We start from the raw sequence: 22,339 nt of genomic DNA on the forward strand, positions 1-22,339 counted from the left end.
GTGGTCTCTTAAATATTGAAAAGCCTAAATAACTGTTCATAACTCAGCCCTGACATTTTATTCCCTTGAATTATAAGATCTTTTAAAGGCCTTGGAGCTTTAATTTCCTGTACCCAAAAGGCTAGACCACTAGATCTAAATGCTTTGTGGCTCTTAGCTTGAGAAGTCAAGATTTTTCTTGTCTGATAATAAGGTAAAAGTAAAAGCTGTGCTTCTCTTTGAACTTTATTAGTTTGTACAGTTTTGGTAGGCAGTGAGATCAAGACTTTAATTTTTCCAATATAATCAGAATCTACTACAACATGCACCACCTAAATTTCTTTTCTTTTTTTTATTTTTTGAAAATAAAACGAGCTATGCCCCAGGACAAATCTTACAACGTCCTCACGTAGGGGGCCAGCCACTCCCGTTGGAATTGGAGTAAGTGGCACGTCAGGGGTTAATATTGTTGTTAAATTTCTTGACCTGTTCCGGTTTTCTCCTAGCCTGGGTGAGACCCCCCTGAGGGGGTTTTCTCTAAGGAGCATGCTCTGCATATTGTGCACTAAAAGCTCCTTTGTTTAAAAAACTTTTTATCTTCCTCAGGCTTAGGCAACGCTCTGGGAGGCTTTGGGGGCAAAGTGGGGAACTCCTGGGTCCTGGGAGGCACAAACGGAGGTGGTGGCGATCACCTTAAATCAGAAAGTGGTGGATAAGTTTTTTAAAGGTTTGCACAGAGAGGGAGGGAGCTCCCCAAGGAGCTCGGCCGCAGCGTCCTGTAAGCCCTCTCCTTCCTCAGGAGGTAAAGCACTTTCTCCCTCCTTTTTTTTTCCAATAGCAGAAATTATGATCTGTGCAGAAAGTGGAGACTCACCACCATCCACCGCTATAGCCTCCCCCATAGGCTATCTAACAGCCTCATGACAGAGATCCAGGACATTTTTAATCATATTTCACTGTCAATAAACATTTGTCTATTCTTAGATGCAGAGAAACCCATTTTTTTTTTAAATTTTAGAGAATATTTTTATTTATTTTGTACCCTCTTTACCCTATCTAAACTGCAGAGGGGACTAGAAAACAAGCCTCAAGGTGAGGATCAAATTCATCCTTGGGACTAGAGAAAACCCTTCTCCAGGAAACTCCTAGCGGAGGCCTTTTACCCCCATATGGAGGAGGAGGCATGGGGGGATGGGAGCATCCCCTATTTCTCCTCTCCTGTTCTGGAGATCCTTTAACTGTTTGGTAACTAAATCTTATGGACGGTGTGATCGGGGATGTTTCCCTCAAGCTCCTAGGAGCGGATGGTCTGATTAGGGGTGTTTTTCTTAAACTTTTAGGAGCATCTTTAGCTAAAAAAGACCAATCCTCATCAGAATGGCATCGAGCTGATGTTTCCTCTAAATCTTTCTCATCATGAGGGGAGAGCTGAACTTTCTTCTCATCCCTATCTTCTACATGCTCATTGGCAGTCATAGCGGCTAGCCATTTGTTTAGCTGCCAATAGCTAGGTATAGCCTCTTCATTTTTACTTTCTTTTATAACAGGTAACTTTTCAGATTCGCTTTTCTGTTTAACAGGTGTTTTTGCAACTTCACTTTCCTCTTTAACAGGTACCTTTTCAAATTCATGAGCTGGATCTAAAGCACCTCTAGTCATGTTCCATAGAGGAAAGGTGTAAGTAGGGATTTTCTCCAAGCCATGATGAGCACAATAAGCTTTTAGCTGTTTCCCTACTTTTCCCCAAGTTAACAATGCCCTGTTGTAGAAACCAAGGGCAGTGCTCTTGTACAAATGAAAAAAATGATTGAATGGTAGATTTTTTAACTTTGATTCCTCTTTTCTTAATAACTGTAAAATTACTCCTATAAAGAGCTGTCTTTCATTTGATTCAGTGCTACCCATGTCAGAAAATTAAGTATAGTAAAAGATTTTGCTTTTAGCTATCAAAAGATCAGGCTTTTCTTTGGCCTTTTAACTTCAGAAACTGTTTTCTCTCTCTAAGTCTAACTCTTTAACACTTTCAACACTTCCCACTCCTCTCGCCCTGTCTATCCTACAGGGGGGACAGCGGCACCCTGAGTGGGGTCCTAGCCATCCTGAACACTGGAAAAACAATAGGGCTGATGACCCAGATTGTGTGAGAGAGGAACAGTAGGCTGATGAACCAAACTGTTTCAAGGGAGGAGCAGTAGGGCTGATGACCCAAACTGCTACGTGGGGGAACAAGAGGGCTGATGACCCAGTTGTTCTGAGAACGGGCAGCAATAGGGCTGAAGACCCTAATTGCTTTAGGGAGCTTATCTTCGAAACATCTGTCTCGGGCACCACCTGGTCGGGGTCCAGCCCCGGCTGATCCAGGGTATTCGAAGGAGAGACAGATTAGGCGACCTATTCAAATGTTAATTAGAGATATAAAGAGTAATAGAATGAGGATAGCTCAGTAGGAAAATTCAGTGGAGAAAAGAAGCTGAGTAGCTTGGTTTACATGGAAAATCAATATAACCCCTGACAGCAGGTTAGCTCTGACCACGGAGGCCGCAGGCGCCCTCTCGAATAGCGGAAGGTGCCCCACCTTAGACACCTTCTCGAGTGGGTCTTAGAAGCCCAGGCAAATAAATGGTCGCAGAGGATATCTGCGCTCCAGATGGAGACTCAGCTGGAAGTTAAGGGGAAGAATGACATGGGGAGACCAAGGGTTGGTGAGCAAGACCCATAGCTTTATTTTCAACAGGGGTTTTTATACTCTAAGTTACACATAGAGGATAACAGGGGATGCAAAGTCAGCAGTTTTTGATCCTTATAAACAACCAGGGTTTCTTTCCTGCAAATTTATCCTATACAAATGGTTTAGGTGATTTACATCATCTTCTGGCCAGAAGGCCTATTAACATTTTATGGCTCTTGACAAAGACTTATCAACCAAAAGACTTATTTTCTCTAAGAGTAATTATTTTAAAGTTTGGCGCCATCTTCTGAAGATAAAATTGCATTCCTATAGGGTGGATGCGTATTGGGTTTACAACAAAGGAAAGAATTTATTACCTTAAGGGTCTAAAGTTACTAATACCAAGGCCACTACTTATTTTTTCTACATACCAACTATTAATTAATACACATTCAAGGATACAATTCAGGGGATGTGGAAACTTGGCAAGAAGCATTGGTTCATCAATGAAATCTTTTACTAGTTTTATTCTGACAGTTTCTAACTCTCTGAGAGGCTCTAAGTTATTTGAATATCTTAAGCTTCCCGTGCCTCCGGAGGCTGGAAGACTGTAAACAATCGTATGCATAGCTGTAGGAGTCCGGGTAAACTTGTCAGGCGAGTTAGAGAGCCATCTGAGAGGTTTGGATTTAAACACTCCGAGTTGTCCAGGAACTTTATTAATTGGAGCTGTAAGTTAACTCTTTGACAGAGAGAGCGAGATGTTGGTGGGGGACAGCACCCAGTAAAGTCAGAGGTGAGAGCACAAAGCAATAAAGTAGGCACACTCTGGTTATTGGGGGGGTAGATGCTAGAGAATAACCAGGGGGACTCCAGAGAGGCGATCCCGCCTTTGCGTATGCCAAGCCTCCCTCCTCATTAACTTTGTCATGAGTGCACTGTCTCTCGCCAGCTCTCAGCACCCAGGTGAGTCTGAAATGCAACCCCGAGATCACTGTCGCCCCAAAAGAGGAACATTAGCTTCTAGACACAAGCCTAGATGAGGTCTATTTGCCCTGCAGTGAGGCGAGAGCAAGCCCCAGCTCTCCTTCGCAACTCGAATGGAAGATTGGACATCCCTGGGCCAAAACAAGAGGCATCCTGCATTCCCCATCGTAAATCGAGAATCCCGGCGCAACTCGAGAAAAACCACGTGGTTCACACGTCATCGCAAGATGAAACCCTTTCCGGCTACAGCGTCTCAAGAGAAGTCCCACGTTCGGTCTTGAAAGTTGAAACGGTACTTGGTACCCTTGATGTGACCCAAAAAGTTCCCCGCCATACTAGTCTCACTCAAGAGGAACACCGAGGTTCCCGGCACCACTTCATCTGAGCCCCTTCTCCTCTCCTTATCTCGACAGGAGGGTCGATTCCCCTGCTTTGTCTGGAAGGGGCACCCGACCTTCCCATCGCACCTCAGGATGAGGCCGGTCTCACGAAGAAATTCAAGACGGAGCCTCGTGGGTGGTGCTACATTCTGAAAGACCCCGATTTCCCAGTCCGCTCTTGATAAGAACCTGATGCCCGAACCCCCCTTAGAACGTAAACCTGTGGATGAAGTCACAACACGAAGGGGTACTGACACCTCCGTGCAACGACCGGAAAAACCCGCAGGTTCCAAATACAGCTCGACAAGTGGCCTGTCACCCCGTGAAAAACTCGAGAGGAAAGCTGAGTTCCATGCCTCAACACAAGACGAGGCCTGACTCTCCTGTCACAACTCTGCAGGGACCCTGCGATCGGAGTCAGAAATGGAGAGGAACCCTGAGATTCTGGCCTCAACATGAGATGAGGCCCTCTTCCATTGCACCAAACCCAGTGGAGTCCCGAGAGGCCCCTCCCAAATCCACAGTATCCCTGACTTCTCAGAGGCACCCTGAGAAGCTCCCTGAGGTCACCGGCACAAGTCGAGGGAAGCCAGGGTTTCCTGCCGAAACCCCAGAAAGACCTCGAGAATCCTTCTTCAACACGTCTTGAGGCCTGATTCCCCTACCATGACTCGAGAGCAATGATGCACTCCCCCTTCCCACTCGCATGGAGATCTGACTTCCCTGGCACCATATGAGAGGCTCCCTGAGCTCCCCATCATACCTCTTGAGAAACCCCACACTGGCGCCACAGCTCAAGAAAAAACACGAAACTCCCCAGTCATAGCAAGATGAGGGCCTTCGTTTCCTGAATGGCCTAGAGAGCAATCCCGAGTCCTCTCTCCAAACTCCACAGGAGGCTTGACTCCCTTTAATCCACTCAGTGGTCTACAAGAGCTACCCGTGCCGACTCGAAAGGAGAATGAAGTTCTTTGCTTCCACTCGAGACGAGGCCTGACTCCCCGGGTGAGTCTGGAATGCAACTCAGAGATGTCTCTTGACCCTGAAGAGAAACTTAGGTCCTGGACACAAGCCTAGATGAGGTCTCTTTTGCCCTGCAGTGACTCAAGAGCCATCCCCTGCTCTCCCTCGCAACTCGAATGGAAGATTGGACTTCCCTGGGCCAACACAAGAGGAAGCCTGAAATCCCCGTCGTAACTCGAGAATCCCGCCGGAACTCGAGAAAACCACGTTGTTCCCCCGTCATCGAAAGATGAGGCCCTTGCCAGCTACAGCGTCTCAAGATAAGTCCCACGTTGCGTCTTGAAGTGCAAAACGGTACTTGGCAACCTTGATTGAACCCCAAAAGTTCCCCGACATACCGGTCTCACTGGAGGGGAACACCGAGGTTTCTGGCACCACTTCATCTGAGCCCATTCTTCCCTCCATATCGCGACAGGAGGGTTGATTCCCCTGCTTTGTCTGGAAGGGGTTCCCGGCCTTACTGGTGCACCTCAGGATGAGGCCGGTCTCACGAGGAAATTAGAGACATAGCCTCATGGGTGGTTCCACATAGAGAAGTACCCCGATTTCCCGGTCCACTCTTTATAAGAACCGGATGCCCGGACACCTCTTCGAAGGCAACCCTGTGGATGAAGGAACAACACGAAGGGACACTGAAAACGCCGTGCATCATCCAGAGAAAACAGTAGGATACACACACAGCTTGACAAGAGGACTGTCAACCCAAGAACAACTCGAGAGGCAAGTGGAGTTCCATTCCTCCACACAAGACGGGGCCTGATTTTCCTCTCCCAACTCTGCAGGGACCCTGTGATCGGAGTCAGAAATGGAGAGGAACCCAGAGGTTCCTGCCTCAACTAGAAATGAGGCCCTCTTCCATTGCACCAAACCCAGTGGAGTCCCGAGAGGCCCCTCCCAACTCCACAGTATGCCTGACTTCTCAGAGGCACCCTGAGAAGCTCCCTGCGGTCACAGGCACAAGTCGAGGGAACCCTGGGTTTCCTGCCGCAACTCGAGAAAGCCCTCGAGAGGCCTTCTTCAACATGTCTTGAGGCCCGATTCACCTCCCATGACTCGAGAGCAATGACTCGCTCCCCCTCTCCATGCACATGGAGACCTGACTTCCCTGGCTCCACAGGAGAGGCTCCCTGAGATCCTCGTCGTACCTCGTGAGAAAACACACACTGGCGCCGCAGCTCGAGGAAACCCATGAGATGCCCCCGTCATCACGAGCTGAGGGCCTTCTTTTCCTGCATGGCCTGGAGAGCAATCCCGAGTCCTCTTTCCAAACTCCACAGGAAGCTTGACTCCCTGTAGGCCACTCAGTGGGCTCCAAGAGATACCCGTCGCGACTCGAGAGTAGAGCGGAGGTTTGCTTCCCCTCTAGATGAGGTCGGACTCCCTGGGTGAGTCTGGAATGCCATCACGAGATCACTGTCGCCCCTGGAGAGGAACACAAGGTCTTGGACACAAGCTTAGGTGAGGTCTCTTTTGCCCTGCAGTGACTCAAGCGCAACCCCCAGCTCTCCCTCACAACTCGAATGGAAGTTTGGACTTCCCTGGGCCAACACAAGAGGAAGCCCGAATTTCTCGTCATAACTCGAGAATTCCTCTGCATCTTGAGGAAAAACCACGTGGTTCCCCCGTCATCTCAATATGAGGCCTTGCCCACTACAGTGTCTCAAGAGAAATCCCACGTTCGTTCTTGAAGTGCGAAACAGTACTGGGCACCCTTGATGAGACCAAAAAATTTCCCCAACACACTGGTCTAACCAGAGGGGAACTCCGAGTTTTCCGGCACCACTTCATCTGAGAACTTTCTCCTCTCCTGATCGGGACAGGAGGGTTGATTCCCCTGCTTCATCTGGAAGGGGTTCCCGACATTCCCGGTGCACCTCAGGATGAGGCCGGTCTCACGAGGAAATTCGAGACGTAGCCTCTTGGGTGGTGCCACATGCCAAAAGACCCCGATTTCCTGGTCTGCTCTGGATAAGAACCCAATGCACGGACACCTCTTTGAAGGCAACCCTGTGATTGAAGGCCCAACACGAAGGGGCTCTGACACCCCCGTGCATCGTCTGGAAAAACCGGAAGGTTTCAGATGCAGCTCGACAATTGGCCTGTCACCTCGTGAACAACTAGAGAGGAAAGCAGAGTTCCATTCCTCCACACAAGACGAGGCCTGAGTCTCCTGTCACAACTCTACAGGGACCCTGAGGTCAGAGTCAGAAATGGAGAGGAACCCTGTGGTTCCTGCCTCAACACGAGATGAGGCCCTCTTCAATTGCACCAAACCCAGTGGAGTCCCGAGACGCCCCTCCCAAATCCACAATATCCCTGACTTCTCAGAGGCACCAACAGAAGCTCACTGAGGTCACTGGTAAAAGTAGAGGGAACCCAGGTTTACCTGCCACACCCGAGAAAGACCTCGAGAGTCCTTCTTCAACGCGTCTTGAGGCCCTAGTCCCCTCCCATGACTCAAGAGTAATGACGCGCTCCCCCTTGCCACGTGCATGGAGACCTGACGTCCCTGTCGCCACACGAGAGGCAACCTGAGCTCCTCGTCGCAACTCGTGAGAAAACCCACACTGGCGACGCAGCTCTAGAAAACCTACGAGACGCCCCCATCATTGCGAGATGAGGGCCTTCTTTTCCTGCATGGCCTGAAGAGCAATCTCGAAACCTCTCTCCAAACCCCAAAGGAAGCTTGACTCCATTTAGGCCACTCAGTGGGCTCCAAGAGATACAAGTCGCGACTCGAGAAGTGAGCAGAGTCCTTTGCATCCCCTCGAGACGAGGCCTGACTCCCTGGGTGAGTCTGGAATGCAACCCCGAGATCCCTGTCCCTCCTGGGGAGGAACATTAGGTCCTGGACACAAGCCTATATAAGGTGTAGTTTGCCCTGCAGTTACTCGAGCGCAACCTCCAGATCTCCCTCGCAACTCGAGTGGAAAATTGGACTTCCCATTTACAACACAAGAGGAAGCCTGAATTCCCCGTCGTAACTCCAGAATCCTGCCGCAACTCGAGAAAAACCACGTGGTTCCCCCGTCATCGCAAGATGAGGCCCTTGCCTGCGACAGCGTCTCAAGAGAAGTCCCACATTCGGTCTTGAAGTGCGAAACAGTACTGGGCACCCTTGATGCGACCAAAAAATTTCCCCGACACACTGGTCTCACTCAAGGGGAACACCGAGATTCCCGGCACCACTTCATCTGAGAACCTTCTCCTCTCCTGATAGGGACAGGAGGGTTGATTCCCCTGCTTTGTCTGGAAGGGGTTCCCAACATTTCCGGCGCACCACAGGATGAGGCCGGTCTCACGAGGAAATTCGAGACGTAGCCTCTTGGGTGGTGCCACATGCCGAAAGACCCAGATTTCCTGGTCCGCTCTGGATAAGAACCCGATGCTCAGACACCTCTTCGAAGGCAACGCTGTGGATGAAGGCACAACAAGAATGGGCACTGACATCCCTGTGCATCAGGAAAAACATGTAGGTTCCACACACAGGTCGACAGGAGGCCTGTCACCCCGTGAACAACTGGAGAGGCAGGCGGAGTTCCATTCCTTCACCCAAGACGAGGCCTGACTCTTCTGTCCCAACTCTGCAGGGACCCTGCAATCGGAGTCAGAAATGGTTAGGAATCCTGAAGTTGCTGCCTCCACTCGAGACGAGGCCCTCTTCGATTGCACCAAACCCAGTGGAGTCCCGAGAGGCCCCTCCCAACTCCACAGTATCCCTGAATTCTCAGAGGCACCCTGAGAAGCTCCCTGAGATCACCGGCAGAAGTCGAGGGACCTCAGGGTTTCTGCTGCGACGCGAGAAAAACCTCGAGAATCCTTTAACGTGACTTGAGGCCCGATTCCCCTACCATGACTCGAGAGCAATGACGTGCTCCCCCTCGCCACGCGCATGGAGACCTGACATCCCTGGCACCACAGGAGAGGCTCCCTGAGCTCCCCGTAGTACCTCGTGAGAAACCCCACAATGGCGCCACAGCTCGTGGAAACCCACGAGATGCCCCCGTCATCGGGAGATGAGGGTCTTCTTTTCCTGCGTGGTCTGGAGAGCAATCCCGAGTCCTCTCTCCAAATTCAACAGGAGACCTGTCTCCCTTTAGGCCACGCAGTGGGCTCCATGAGATTCCCGTCGAGACTCGAGAGGAGAGCGGAATCTTTGCTTCCCTTCGAGATGAGGCCTGACTTCCCGGGTGAGTCTGGAATTCAACCCCGAAATCCCTGTCGCCCCTGGAGGGGAATATTAAGTCCTGGACATAAGCCTATATTAGGTCATTTTTGCCCTGCCATGACTCGAGAGCAATCCCCAACTCTACATCGCAACTCAAAAGGAAGACTGTACTTCCCTGGGCCAACACAAGAGGAAACCTGAATTCCCCGTCAAAACTCGAGATTCCTGCCGCAACTCGAGAAAAACCACGTGGTTCCCCCGTCATTACAAGATGAGGCCCTTGCCGCTACAGCGTCTCAACAGAAGTCCATCATTCCATCTTGAAGTGCGAAACGGTACTTGGCACCCTTGATAGGACCCCAAAAGTTCCCTGACATACCTGTTTCACTCGAGGGGAACACCGAGGTTCCTGGCACCACTTCATCTGAAACCCTTTTCCCCTCCTGATTGTGACAGGAGTGTCAATTCCCCTGCTTCGTCTGGAAGGGGTTCCCGACCTTCCTGCTGCACCTCAAGATGAGGCCGGTCTCACGAGGAAATTCGAGAAGTAGCCTCGTGTGTGGTGCCACATGCTGAAAGACCCCGATTTCCCGGTCTGCTCTTGATAAGAACCCAATGCCAGACACCTCTTCGAAGGAAACCCTGTGGATGAAGGCACAACACCAAGGGGCACTGACACCCCTGTGCATCGTCCGGAAAATCCCACAGGTTCCACACACAGCTCGACAAGTGGCCTGTCACCCCGTAAACAACTGGAGAGGCGAGCGGAGTTCCATTCCTCCAACAAGATGAGCCTTACTCTCCTGTCCCAACTCTGCAGGGACTCTGTGATCGGGGTTAGAAATGGAGAGGAAGTCTGAGGTTTCCGTCTCATCTCTAAATGAGGCCCTCTTCCATTGCACCAAACCCAATGGAGTCCCGAGAGACCCCTGCCAACTCTACAGTATCCTTGATTTCTCAGAGGCACCCTGAGAAGCTTCCTGAGGTCACTGGGAGAAGTTGAAGGAAATCAGTGTTTCCTGCCGCAACACGAGATAGATGTCGAGAGTCCTTCTTCAACGCGTCTTGAGGCCCAATTCCCCTACCATGGCTCGAGAGCAATGACACGCTCCCCCTCGCCTCTTGCATGGAGACCTGACTTCCATGTCACCACACGAGAGGCTCCCTGAGCTCCCCCTCGTACCTCATGAAAAACCCCACACTGGCACTGCAGCTCGAGAAAACGCATGAGACGCCCCCGTCATCGCGAGATGAGGGCCTTCTTTTCCTGCATATCCTGGAGAGCAATCCCGAGTCCTCTCTCCAAACTCCACAGGAGGCTTGACTCCCTTAAGGCCACTCAGTGGGCTCCAAGAGATACCGTCCTGACTCGAGAGGAGAGCGGAGTCCTTTGCTTCCCCTCGAGATGAGACCTGAAACCCCTGGTGAGTCGAGAATGCAACTCCGAGATCCCTGTCGCCCCTGGACAGGAACATTAGGCCCTGGACACAAGCCCAGCTGAGGTCTCTATGCCCTTCAGTGACTCGAGCGTAATCCCCAGCTCTCCCTTGCAACTCGAATGGAAGATTGGACTTCCCTGGGCAACACAAGAGGAAGCCTAAATTCCCCATCGTAAATCGAGAATCCCGGGGCAACTCGAGAAAAACCAAGTGGTACCCAGTTATCGCAAGATGAGGCCATTGCCCTCTACAGCACCTCAAGAGAATTCCCAGGTTCCGTCTAGAAGTGTGAAACCGAACTTGGCACCTTTGATGCGACCCCAAAAGTTTCCCGACACGCCAGTCTCATTCCAGGGGTACACTGAGGTTCCCGGCACCACTTCATCTGAACTCCTTCTCACGTCCTGATCGCGACAGGTGAGTCGATTCCCCTCATTTGTCTGGAAGGGGTTCCCGAACTTCCAGGCGTACCTCAGAATGAGGCCGGTCTCATGAGGAAATTCGAGAAGTAGCCTCGTGGGTAGTGCCACACGTCAAAAGACCCCGATTTCCCGGTCCGCGCTTGATAAGAACGCGATGCCCGGACACCCCTTCGAAGGCAACCATGTGGATGAAGGCACAACACAAAGGGTCACTGACACCCTGTGCATCGTCCGGAAAATCCCGCAGGTTCCACACACAGCTGGACAAGTGGCCTGTCACCCCGTGACTAACTCGAGAGGCAGGAGGAGTTCCATTCCTCCACACAATACGAGCCCTGACTCTCCTGTCCCAACTCTGCAGGGACCCTGGGATTGGAGTCAGAAATGGAGAGGAACCGTGAGGTTCTTCCCTCAACTCCAGATGAGGCCCTCTTCCATTGCACGAAACCCAGTGGCATCCGGGAATCTCCAAACCCAACACCACAGTATCCCTGACTTCTCAGAGGCACCCTGAGAAGCTCGCTGAGGTCACGGGCACAAGTTGAGGGAACCCAGCGTTTCCGGTCGCGACCCAAGAAAGACCTTGAGAGTCCTTCTTCAAGGTTTTTTGAGGACTGATTACCCTACCATGACTCGAGATCAATGACGCGCTACCCCTCGCCACTGGAATGGAGACCTGACTTCCCTGGCGCCACACGAGAGTCTCCCTGAGCTCCTCGTCGTACCCTGTGAGAAACCCCACACTGGAGCCGCAGCTCAAGAAAACTGATGAGACGCCCCAGTCATCGCGAGATGAGGGCCTTCTTTTTCTGTGTGGCCTGGAGAGCAATCCCGAGTCCTCTCTCCAAACTGAAGAGGAGGCTTGACTCCCTTCGGGCCACTCAGTGGGCTCCAAGAGATCTGCGTCGCGACTCGAGAGGACAGCGGAGTCCTTTGCTTCCCCTCGAGACGAGGCCTGACTCCCCGAGGGAGTCTGGAATGCAACCCCGAGATCCCTGTCTTCCCTGAGAGGAATATTAGGTCCTGGAAACACGCCTAGATGAGGTCTCTTTTGCCCTGCAGTGACTCGAGCGCAACCCCCAGCTTTCCCTCCCAACTCGAATGGAAGATTGGGCTTCCCTGGGCCATCACAAGAGGAAGCCTGAAATACCCGTCGTTACGCGAGAATCCCGCAGCAACTCGAGAAAAACCACGTGGTTCCAACATCTTCGCAAGATGAGGCCCTTGCCCACTACGGCGTCTCAAGAGAAGTCCCATGTTCCGTCTTGAAGTGTGAAACGGTACTTGGCACCCTTGTTGCGACCCCAAAAGTTCTCCTACACGCCGGTCTCACTGGAGGGGAACACCGAGGTTCCCAGCACCACTTCATCTGAGCTCCTTCTCCCTTCCTGATAGCGACAGGAGAGTCGATTCCCCTGCTTTGTCTGGAAGGGGTTCCCGACCTTCCCGGCGACCTCAGGATGAGGCCGGTCTCATGAGGAAATTCGAGATGTAGCCTCGTGGGTGGTGCCACAAGCTGAACGACCCCAATTTCCCTGTCCACTCTTGATAAGAACCCAATGCCCGGACCCCTCTTCGAAGGCAACCCTGTGGGTGAAGGCACAACACAAAGGGGCACTGACACCCCCGTGCATCATCCAGAAAAACCCGCAGGTTCCACACACAGCTCGACAAGGGGCCTGAGACCCCCTGAGCAACTAGAGAGGCAAGCGGAGTTCCCTTCCTCAGACAAGACGAGGCCTGACTCTCCTGTCCCAACTCTGCAGGGACCCTGCGATCAGAGTCAGAAATGGAGAGAAGCCTAAGGTTCCTGCCTCCACTCGAGATGAGGCCCTCTACCATTTCGCCAAACCTAGTGGAGTCCCGAGAGGCCCCTCCAACTACACAGTATCCCTGACCTCTCAGAGGCACCCTGGGAAGTTCCCTAAGGTCACTGTCAGAAGTCGAGGGAAACAAGGGTATCCTGCCTCAACCCGAAGAAGACCTCGAGAGTCCTTCTTCAACGCGTCTTGACGCCCTAGTCCCCTACCATGACTCGAGAGCAATGACGCGCTCACCCTCGCCACGCGCATGGAGACCTGACTTCCCTGGCGCCACACGAGAGGCTCCCTGAGCTCCTCGTAGTACCTCGTTCGAAATCGCACAATGGCGCCTGCTGAGGCCCAGCCCCTGGTGATCCAGGGTCTTTGAAGGGGAGACGGAATAGGCGATCTATTTATTTATTTATTTATTCAGAGATATACAGAATAATAGAATCAGAATAGTTAAGTAGGAAAATTCAGTGGAGAAAAGAAGCTGAGTAGCTTGGTTTAAGCGGAAAATCAATTTAACCTATGACACCAGGTTAGCTCTGACCACGGAGGCCGCAGGTGCCCTCTCGAATAGCAGAAGGTGCCCCACCTTAGACACCTTCTCGAGTAGGTCTTTGAAGCCCAGGCAAATAAATGGTCACAGAGGATATCCGCGCTCCAGATGGACACTCAGCTGGAAGTTAAGGGGAAGAATGACATGGGGAGACAAAGCGTTGGTGAGCAAGGCCCGTAGCTTTATTTTCCAAAGGGGCTTTTATACCCTAAGTTACACATAGAGGATAATAGGGGATGTAAAGTCAGCAGTCTTTGATGCTTATCAAAAACCAGGGTTTATTTCCTGCAAATTTATCGTATACAAATGGTTTAGGTGATTTACATCATCTTCTGGTCAGAAGGCCTATTAACATTTTATGACTCTAGACAAGGACTTATCAACAAAGACTTATTTTCTCTAAGAGTAATTATTTTAAGGTTTGGCGCCATCTTCCGAAGATAAAATTGCATTCCTATAGGGCGGATGTGTAATGGGTTTCAAAGGAAAAAATTTATTACCTTAAGGGTCTAAAGTTACTAACACCAAGGCCACTACTTTTTTTTCTATATACCAACTATATTAATTAATACACATTCAAGGATACAATACAGGGGATGTGGAAACTTGGCAGCAAGCATTGGCTCATCAATGAAATCTTTTACTAGTTATATTCTGACAGTTTCTAACTCTCTGAGAGGCTCTAAGCTATTTGAATATCTTAATCTTCCCGTTCCTCTCGAGGCTGGGAGACTATAAACAATCGTTTGCATAGCTGCAAGTGTCCGGGTAAACTTGTCAGGCGAGTTAGAGAGCCATCTGAGGGGTTTGGATTTAAACACTCCTAATTGCCCAGGAACTTTATTAATTGGAGGTGTAAGTTAGCTCTTTGACAGAGAGAGCCAGATGATGGTGTGGGACAGCTCCCAGTAAAGTCAGAGGTGAGAGCACAAAGCAATAAAGTAGGCAGACTCTGGTTTTTGGGGGTAGATGCTCGAGAATATCCGGGGGCACTCCCGAGGCTCGATCCCGCCTTTGCGTATGCCGAGCCTCCTTCCTCATGACCTTTGTCACGAGTGGAATGTCTCTCGCCGGCTTCCGGCAGGCGCCGCAGCTAGATAAAATCCACGAGACGCCCCCGTCATCGCGAGATGAGGGCCTTCTTTTCCTGCATGGACTGGAAAGCAATCCGGAGTCCTCTCTCCAAACTCCACAGGAGGCTTGACTCCCTTCAGAGCACTCAGTGGGCTCCAAGAGATACCCGTCGCGACTCGAGAGGAGAGCGGAGTCCTTTGCTTCCCCTCGAGACGAGGCCTGATTCACCGAGGGAGTCTGGAATGCAACCCCGAGATCCCTGTCGACCCTGGAGAGGAATATTAGGTCCTGGACACAAGCCTAGGTGAGGTCTCTTTTGCCCTGCAGTGACTCGAGCGCAACCCCCAGCTCTCCCTCACAAGTCGATTGGAAGTTTGGACTTCCTGGGCCAAAACAAGAGGAAGCCTGATTTCCCCGACGTACCACGAGAATCCCTCCGCAACTCAAGAAAAACAACGTGCTTTCCCCGTCATCGCCAGATGAGGCCCATGCCCACTGCAGCATTTCAAGAGAAGTCCCTCGTTCCGTCTTGAAGTGTGAAATGGTAATTTCACCCTTGATGCGACCCAAAAACTTCCCCAACATACCGGTCTCACTCGAGGGGAACACCTAGGTTCCAGGCACCACATTATCTGAGCCCCTTCTCCCCTCCTGATAGCGACAGGAGGGTCGATTCCCCTGCTTTGTCTGGAAGGGGTTCCCGACCTTCCCGCCATGCCTCAGTATGAGGCCGGTCTCACTAGGAAATTCGAGTCGTAGAATCGTGGGTGGTGCCACATGCTGAACGACCCCGATTTCCAGGTCCGCTCTTGATAAGAACCCGATGCCCGGACCCCTCTTTGAAGGCAACCCTGTGGGGGAAGGCACAACACGAAGGGGCACTGACACCCTCGGTCATCGTGGGTAAAAACCCGCAGGTTCCACACAAAGCTCGACAAGTGGCCTGTCACCCCATGAACAACTCAAAAGGCAAGCGGAGATCCATTCCTCCACAGAAGACAAGGCGTGACTCTCTTGTCCCTACTCTGCAGGGACACTGCGATCTGAGTCAGAAATGGAGAGGAAACCTGAGGTTCCTACCTCCACTCGAGATGAGGCCCTCTTCCATTGCACCAAACCCAGTGGAGCCCCAGAGGCCCCTCCCAACTCCACAGTATCCCTGACTTCTCAGAGGCACCCGGAGAAGCTCCCTGAGGTCACAGGCACAAGTCGAGGGAACCCTGGGTTTCCGGCCGCAACTCGAGAAAGACCTGGAGAGTCCTTCTTCAACATGTCTTGAGGCCCGATTTCCCTATCATGACTCGAGAGGAATGACGCACTCCCCCTTGCCACGGGCATGGAGATCTGACTTCCCTGGCGCCACACGAGAGGCTCCCTGAGCTCCCCGTCGTACCTCGTGAGTAACCCCACAATGGAGCCACAGCTCGAGAAAACCCAGCAGACGCCCCGTCAGCGGGAGATGAGGGCCATCTTTAACTGCATGGCATGCAGATTAAGAGCGAGTCTTCTCTCCAACCTACACAGGAGGCTTGACTCCCTTTAGGCCACTCAGTGGGCTCCAAGAGATACGCGTTGCGACTCGAGAGGAGAGCGGAGTCCTTTGCTTCTCCTCGACACAAGGCCTGACTCACTGGGTGAGATTAGAATGCGACCCCGACATCACTGTAGCCCCTGGAGAGGAACATTACGTCCTGGACACAAGCCTAGATGAGGTCTCTTTGTCCTGCAGTGACTCGAGAGCAACCCCCATCTCTCCCTCACAAGTCGAATGGAAGACTGGACTTCCTGGGCCAACACAAGAGGAAGCCTGAATTCCCCGTCATAACTGGAGAATCCCGCCGCAACTCGAGAAAAACCACCTGGTTCCTTTGTCATGGCAAGATGAGGCCCTTGCCCGCTACAGCATCTCAGGAGAAGTCCCACGTTCCATCTTGAAGTGTGAAACGGTACTTGGAACCCTTGTTGTGACCCCAAAAGTTTCCCGACACGCAAGTCTCACTCGAGGGGAACACCGAGGTTCCCGGTACCACTTCATCTGAGCCCCTTCTCCCCTCCTGACCGCGACAGGAGGGTCGAATCCCCTGCTTCATCTGCAAGGGGTTCCCTACCTTCCCTGTGCACCTCAGGCTGAGGCCGGTCTCACGAGGAATTTCGAGACGTAGCCTCGTGGGTGGTGCCACATTCAGAAAGACCCCGAATTCCCAGTGCGCTCTTGAAAAGAAACCAAAACTCGGACACCTCTTTGAAGGAAACCCTGTGGATGAAGGCACAACACGAAGGGGCACTGACACCCTTGCTCATCGTCTGGAAAATCCCCAAGGTTCCACAGACAGCTTGACAAGTGGCCTTTCACCCCATGAACAACTCGAAAGGCAAGCGGAGATCCATTCCTCCACAGAGACGAGGTGTGACTCTCTTGTCCCTACTCTGCAGGGACCCTACAATCCAAGTCAGAAAAGGAGAGTAAGCCTGATGTTCCTGCCTCCAATCTAGATGAGGCCCTCTTCCATTGCACCAACCATCCATTGCACTCCAACCCAGTGGAGTCCCGAGAGGCCCCTCCCAACCCCACAGTATCCCTGACTTCTCAGAGGAATCCTTAGAAGCTCCCTGAGGTCACATGCAGAAGTCGAGGGAACACTGGGTTTCCTGCCGCGACTCGAGAAAGACCTTGAGAGTCCTTCTTCAACATGTCTTGAGGCCCGATTTCCCTATCATGACTCGAGAGGAATGACGCACTCCCCCTCGCCACGCGCATGGAGAATGACTACCCTGGCGCCGCACGAGAGGCTCCCTGAGATCCTAGTCGTATCTCATGAGAAACCCTACACTGGCGCCGCAGCTCGAGGAAACACATGCGATGCCCCAGTCATAGCGAGATGAGGGCCTTCTTTTCCTGCATAGCCTGTAGAGCAATCCCGAATCCTGTCTCCAAACTGAAGAGGAGGCTTGACTCCCTTTAGGCCACTCAGTGGGCTCCAAGTGATACACGTCACAACACAAGAGGAGAGCGGAGTCCTTTGCTTCCCCTCGAGACGAGGTCTGACTCCCCGGGTGAGTCTGGTATGCAACCCCGAGATCCCTGTCTTCCCTTGTGAGGAATATTAAGTCCTGGACACACGCCTAGATGAGGTCTCTTTTGCCGTGAAGTGGCTCGACTGCAACCCCCAGCTTTCCCTTGCAACTCGAATGGAAGATTGGGCTTACCTGGGCGAACACAAGAGGAAGCCTGAATTCCCCGTCGTAACTGGAGAATCCCACCGCAACTCGAGAAAATCCACGTGGTTCCCTCGTCATCGCAAGATGAGGCCCTTGCCCTCTACAGCGTCTCAAGAGAAGTCCCATGGTATGTCTTGAAGTGCGAAACGGTACTTGGCACCCTTGATGAGACCCCAAAAGTTCCCCTACACGCTGGTCTCACTCGAGGGGAACAACAAGGTTCACGGCACCACTTAATCTGAACCCCTTCTCCCCTAACAATCGCGACAGCAGGGTCGATTCCCCTACTTTGACTGGAAGGGGTTCCCGACCTTCCCCGTGCACCTCAGGATGAGGCCGGTCTCACGAGGAAATTCGAGCTGTAGCCTCGTGGGTGGTGCCACATGCCAAATGACCCCGATTTCCCAGTCCACTCTTGATAAAAACCTGATGCCCGGACACCTCCTCGAAGGCAACACTGTGGATGAAAGCACAACACGAAGGGGCACTGACACCCCGGTGCATCGTCCAGAAAAACCCGCAGGTTCCACGCACATCTCGACAAGTGGCCCGTCATCCCATGAACAACTCGAAAAGCAAGGGGAGATCCATTCCTGCACAGAAGATGAGGCGTGACTCTCTTGTCCCTACTCTGCAGGGACCCTGCAATCGGAGTCAGAAATGGAGAGGAAGCCTGAGGCTCCTTCCTCCACTCGAGATTAGGCCCTCTTCCATTGCGCCAAACCCAGTGGAGTCCCAAGAGGCCCCGCCAACTCCACATTATCCCTAACCTCTGAGAGGCACCCTGGGAAGTTCCCTAAGGTCACCGGCAGAAGTCGAGGGAAACGAAGGTTTCCTGTTGCAACCCGAGAAAGACCACGAGATTGCTTCTTCAACGCGTGTTGAGGCCCTAGACCCTATAATGACTTGAGAGCAATGACGCACTCCCCCTCGAAACGCGCATGGAGGCTGGACTTCTCTGGTGCCACACGAGAGGCTCCCTGAGCTCCCCGTCGTACCTCGTGAGAAACCCAAAATTGCGCCGCAGCTCGAGAAAACCCAGAAGACGCCACCATCATCGCAAGATGAGGGCCATCTTTAACTGCATGGCATGCAGATCAAGCGCAAGTCTTCTCTCCAAGCTACACAGGAGGCTTGACTCCCTTTAGGCCACTTAGTGGGCTCCAAGAGATACACGTTATGACTCGAGAGGGAGAGTGGAGTCTTTGCTTCCCCTCGAGACAAGGCCTGATTCCCCGGGTGAGTCTGGAATGCAACTCCGAGATCCCTGTCTTCCCTTGTGAGGAATATTAGGTCCTGGACCCACGCCTAGATGAGGTCTCTTTTGCCCTGCAGTGACTCGACCGCAACCCCCAGCATTCCCTCGCAACTCGAATGGAAGATAGGGCTTCCCTGGGCCAACACAAGAGGAAGCCTGAATTCCCCGTCGTAACTCGAGAATCCCGCCACAACTCGAGAAAATATACGTGGTTCCCTCGTCATTGCAAGATGAAGCCCTTGCACTCTACAGCGTCTCAAGAGAAGTCCTATGTTCCGTCTTTAAGTGTGAAACGGAACTTGGCACCCTTGATGCGACCCCAAAAGTTCCCCTACACTCTGGTCTCACTCGAGGGGAACACCGAGGTTCCCAGCACCACTTCATCTGATCCCATTTTCCCCTCATGATCGCGACAGCAGGGTGGATTCTGCTGCTTTGGCTGGAAGGGGTTCCCGACCTTCCCAGTGCACCTCAGGATGAGGCCAGTCTCACGAGGAAATTCGAGCCGTAGCCTCGTTGGTGGTGACACATGCTGACTGACCCCGATTTCCGGGCTGCTCTTGAAAAGAAACCGATGCCCAAACACCTCTTCGAAGGAAACCCTGTGGATGAAGGCACAACACGAAGGGGCACTGACACCCCCGTGCATCGTCCGGAAAAACCCGCAGGTTCCACAGACATCTCAGCAAGTGGCCTGTCATCCCGTGAACAACTCCAAAGGTAAGCGGAGATCCATTCCTCCACAGAAGACGAGGCGTGACTCTCTTGTCCCTACTCGGCAGGGACCCTGCGATCGGAGTCTGAAATGGAGAGAGAGCCCGAGTTTCCTGCCTCCACTCGAGATTAGGCCCTCTTCCATTGCGCCAAGTCCAGTGGAGTCCTGAGAGGCCCCGCCAACTCCACAGTATCCCTGACCTCTCATAGGCACCCTGGGAAGTTTCCTAAGGTCACCGGCAGAAGACGAGGGAAACGAGGGTTTCCTGCCGCAACCCGAGAAAGACCTCAAGAGTCCTTCTTCAACGCGTGTTGAGGCCCTAGTCCCCTACCATGACTCGAGAGCCATGACGTGCTCCCCCTGGCAACATGCATGGAGACTTGACTTCTCTGGTGCCACACGAGAGGCTCCCTGAGCTCCCTGTAGTACCTCGTGAGAAACCCAAAATTGCGCCCCAGCTCGAGAAAACACAGAAGACGCCCCCGTCATCGCGAGATGAGGGCCATCTTTAACTGCATGGCATGCAGATCAAGTGCGAGTCTTCTCTCCAAGTTACACAGGAGGCTTCAATCCCTTTAGGCCACTCAGTGGGCTCCAAGAGGTCCCTGTCACAACTCGAGAGGACAGCGGAGTCCTTTGCTTCTCCTCGAGACAAGGCCTGACCGACAAGGTCAGACAGGAATGGATCCCGATATCCCTGTCGCCCCTGGAGATGAACAGTACGTCCTGGACATAAGCCTAGATGAGGCCTCTTTGCCCTGCAGTGACTCTAGAGCAACCCCCAGCTCTCCCTAGCAAGTCGAACGGAAGATTGGACTTCATGGGCCAACACAAGAGGAAGACTGATTTCCCCGTCGTAACTCGAGAACCACGCCGCAACTCGAGAAAAACCACGTGGATCCCTCGTCGTTGCAAGATGAGCCCCTTGCCCGCTACAGCGTCTCAAGAGAAGTTCCATGTTCCCTCTTGAAGTGCGAAACGGTATTAGCACCCTTAATGGGACGCCAAAAGTTCCCCTACACGCCGGTCTCACTGGAGGGGAACACCGAGGTTCCTGGCACCACTTCATCTGAGCTCCTTCTACCCTCGTGATCGGGACAGGAGGGTCGATTTCCCGACTTTGTCTGGAAGGGGTTCCCGACCTCCCGGCCCACTTGAGGAGGAGGCCGGTCTCACGAGGAAATTCGAGACTAGCCACGTGGGTGGTGTCTCATGCCGAACGACCCCGAATTCCCCATCCGCTCTTGAAAAGAACCGGATGCCCTGACACCTCTTCGAAGGCAACGCTGTGTATGAAGGCACAACACGAAGGGTCACTGACACCCCCGTGCAACGTCCGAAAAAACTGCAGGTTCCACAGACAGCTCGACAAGTTTCCTGTCACCCCGTGAACCACTCAAAAGGCAAGCGGAGATCCTTTCCTCCACAGAAGACGAGGCGTGACTCTCTTGTCCCTACTCTACAAGAACCCTGCGATCTGAGTCAGAAATGGAGAGGAAGCCAGAGGTTCCTGCCTCCACTCGAGATGAGGCCCTCTTCCATTGCACCAAACCCAGTGGAGTCCCGAGAGGCCCCTCCCAAATCCACAGTATCCCTGACTTATCAGAGGAAACCTGAGAAGCTACCTGAGGTCACAGGCAGAAGTCGAGGGAACCCTGGGTTTCCTGCCGCGACTCGAGAAAACCTAGAGAGCCCTTCTTCAACGCGTCTTGAGGCCCTAGTCCCCTACCATGACGCGAGAGCAATGACGCGCTCCCCCTCACCACGGGCATGGAGGCCTGACTTCCCTGGCACCACACGAGAGGCTCCCTTAGCTCCCCGTCGTACCTCGTGAGAAACCCCAAACTGGCAACACAGCTCGAGAAAACCCATGAGACGCCTCCGTCATCGCGAGATGAGGGCCTTCTTTTTCTCCATGGAATGGACAGCAATTCCGAGTACTCTCTCCAAACTGAAGAGGAGGCTTGAATCCCTTGAGGCCACTCAGTGGGCTCCAAGAGATACGCGTCTCGACTCGAGAGGAGAGAGGACTCCTTTGCTTCTACTCGAGGCAAGGTCTGACCCACCGGGTGAGACTGGAATGCAACATGCCTCGGTGTTCTCCTCGAATGAGACAGGCGTGTCAGGGAACTTTTGGGGTGGCATCAAGGGTTACAGTACCATTTCGCACTTCAAGATGGAACATGGGACTTCTCTTGAGACGCTGTAGTGGGCAAGGGCCTCATCTTGAGAAGAAGTTGGAAACACGTGGATTATCTCGATTTGCGGCGAGATTCTCGAGTTACGAGGGGGATTTCAGGATTCCTCTTGTGTTGGCCCAGGGAGGCCCAAACTTCCATTCGAGCTGCAAGGGAAAGCAGGGGTTGGCGGTCGAGTCACTGCAGGGCAAAAGAGACCTCATCTAGGCGTGTGTCCGGGACCTAATATTCCTCTCAGGGAAACACAGGGATCTCGGGGTTGCATTCCAGACTCCCCAGGGGAGTCAGGCCTCCTCTCGAGGGGAAGCAAAGGACTCTGCTATCCTCTCGAGTCGCGATTCGGATCTCTTGGAGCCCACTGAGTGGCCTCAAGGGAGTCCAGCCTCCTCTTCAGTTTGGAGAGAGGACTCGGGATTGCTCTCCAGGCCATGGAGGAAAACAAGGC

Source organism: Bubalus kerabau, chromosome 3 (genome assembly GCF_029407905.1).
Source record: "Bubalus kerabau isolate K-KA32 ecotype Philippines breed swamp buffalo chromosome 3, PCC_UOA_SB_1v2, whole genome shotgun sequence".
Lineage (NCBI taxonomy): Eukaryota > Metazoa > Chordata > Mammalia > Artiodactyla > Bovidae > Bubalus > Bubalus kerabau.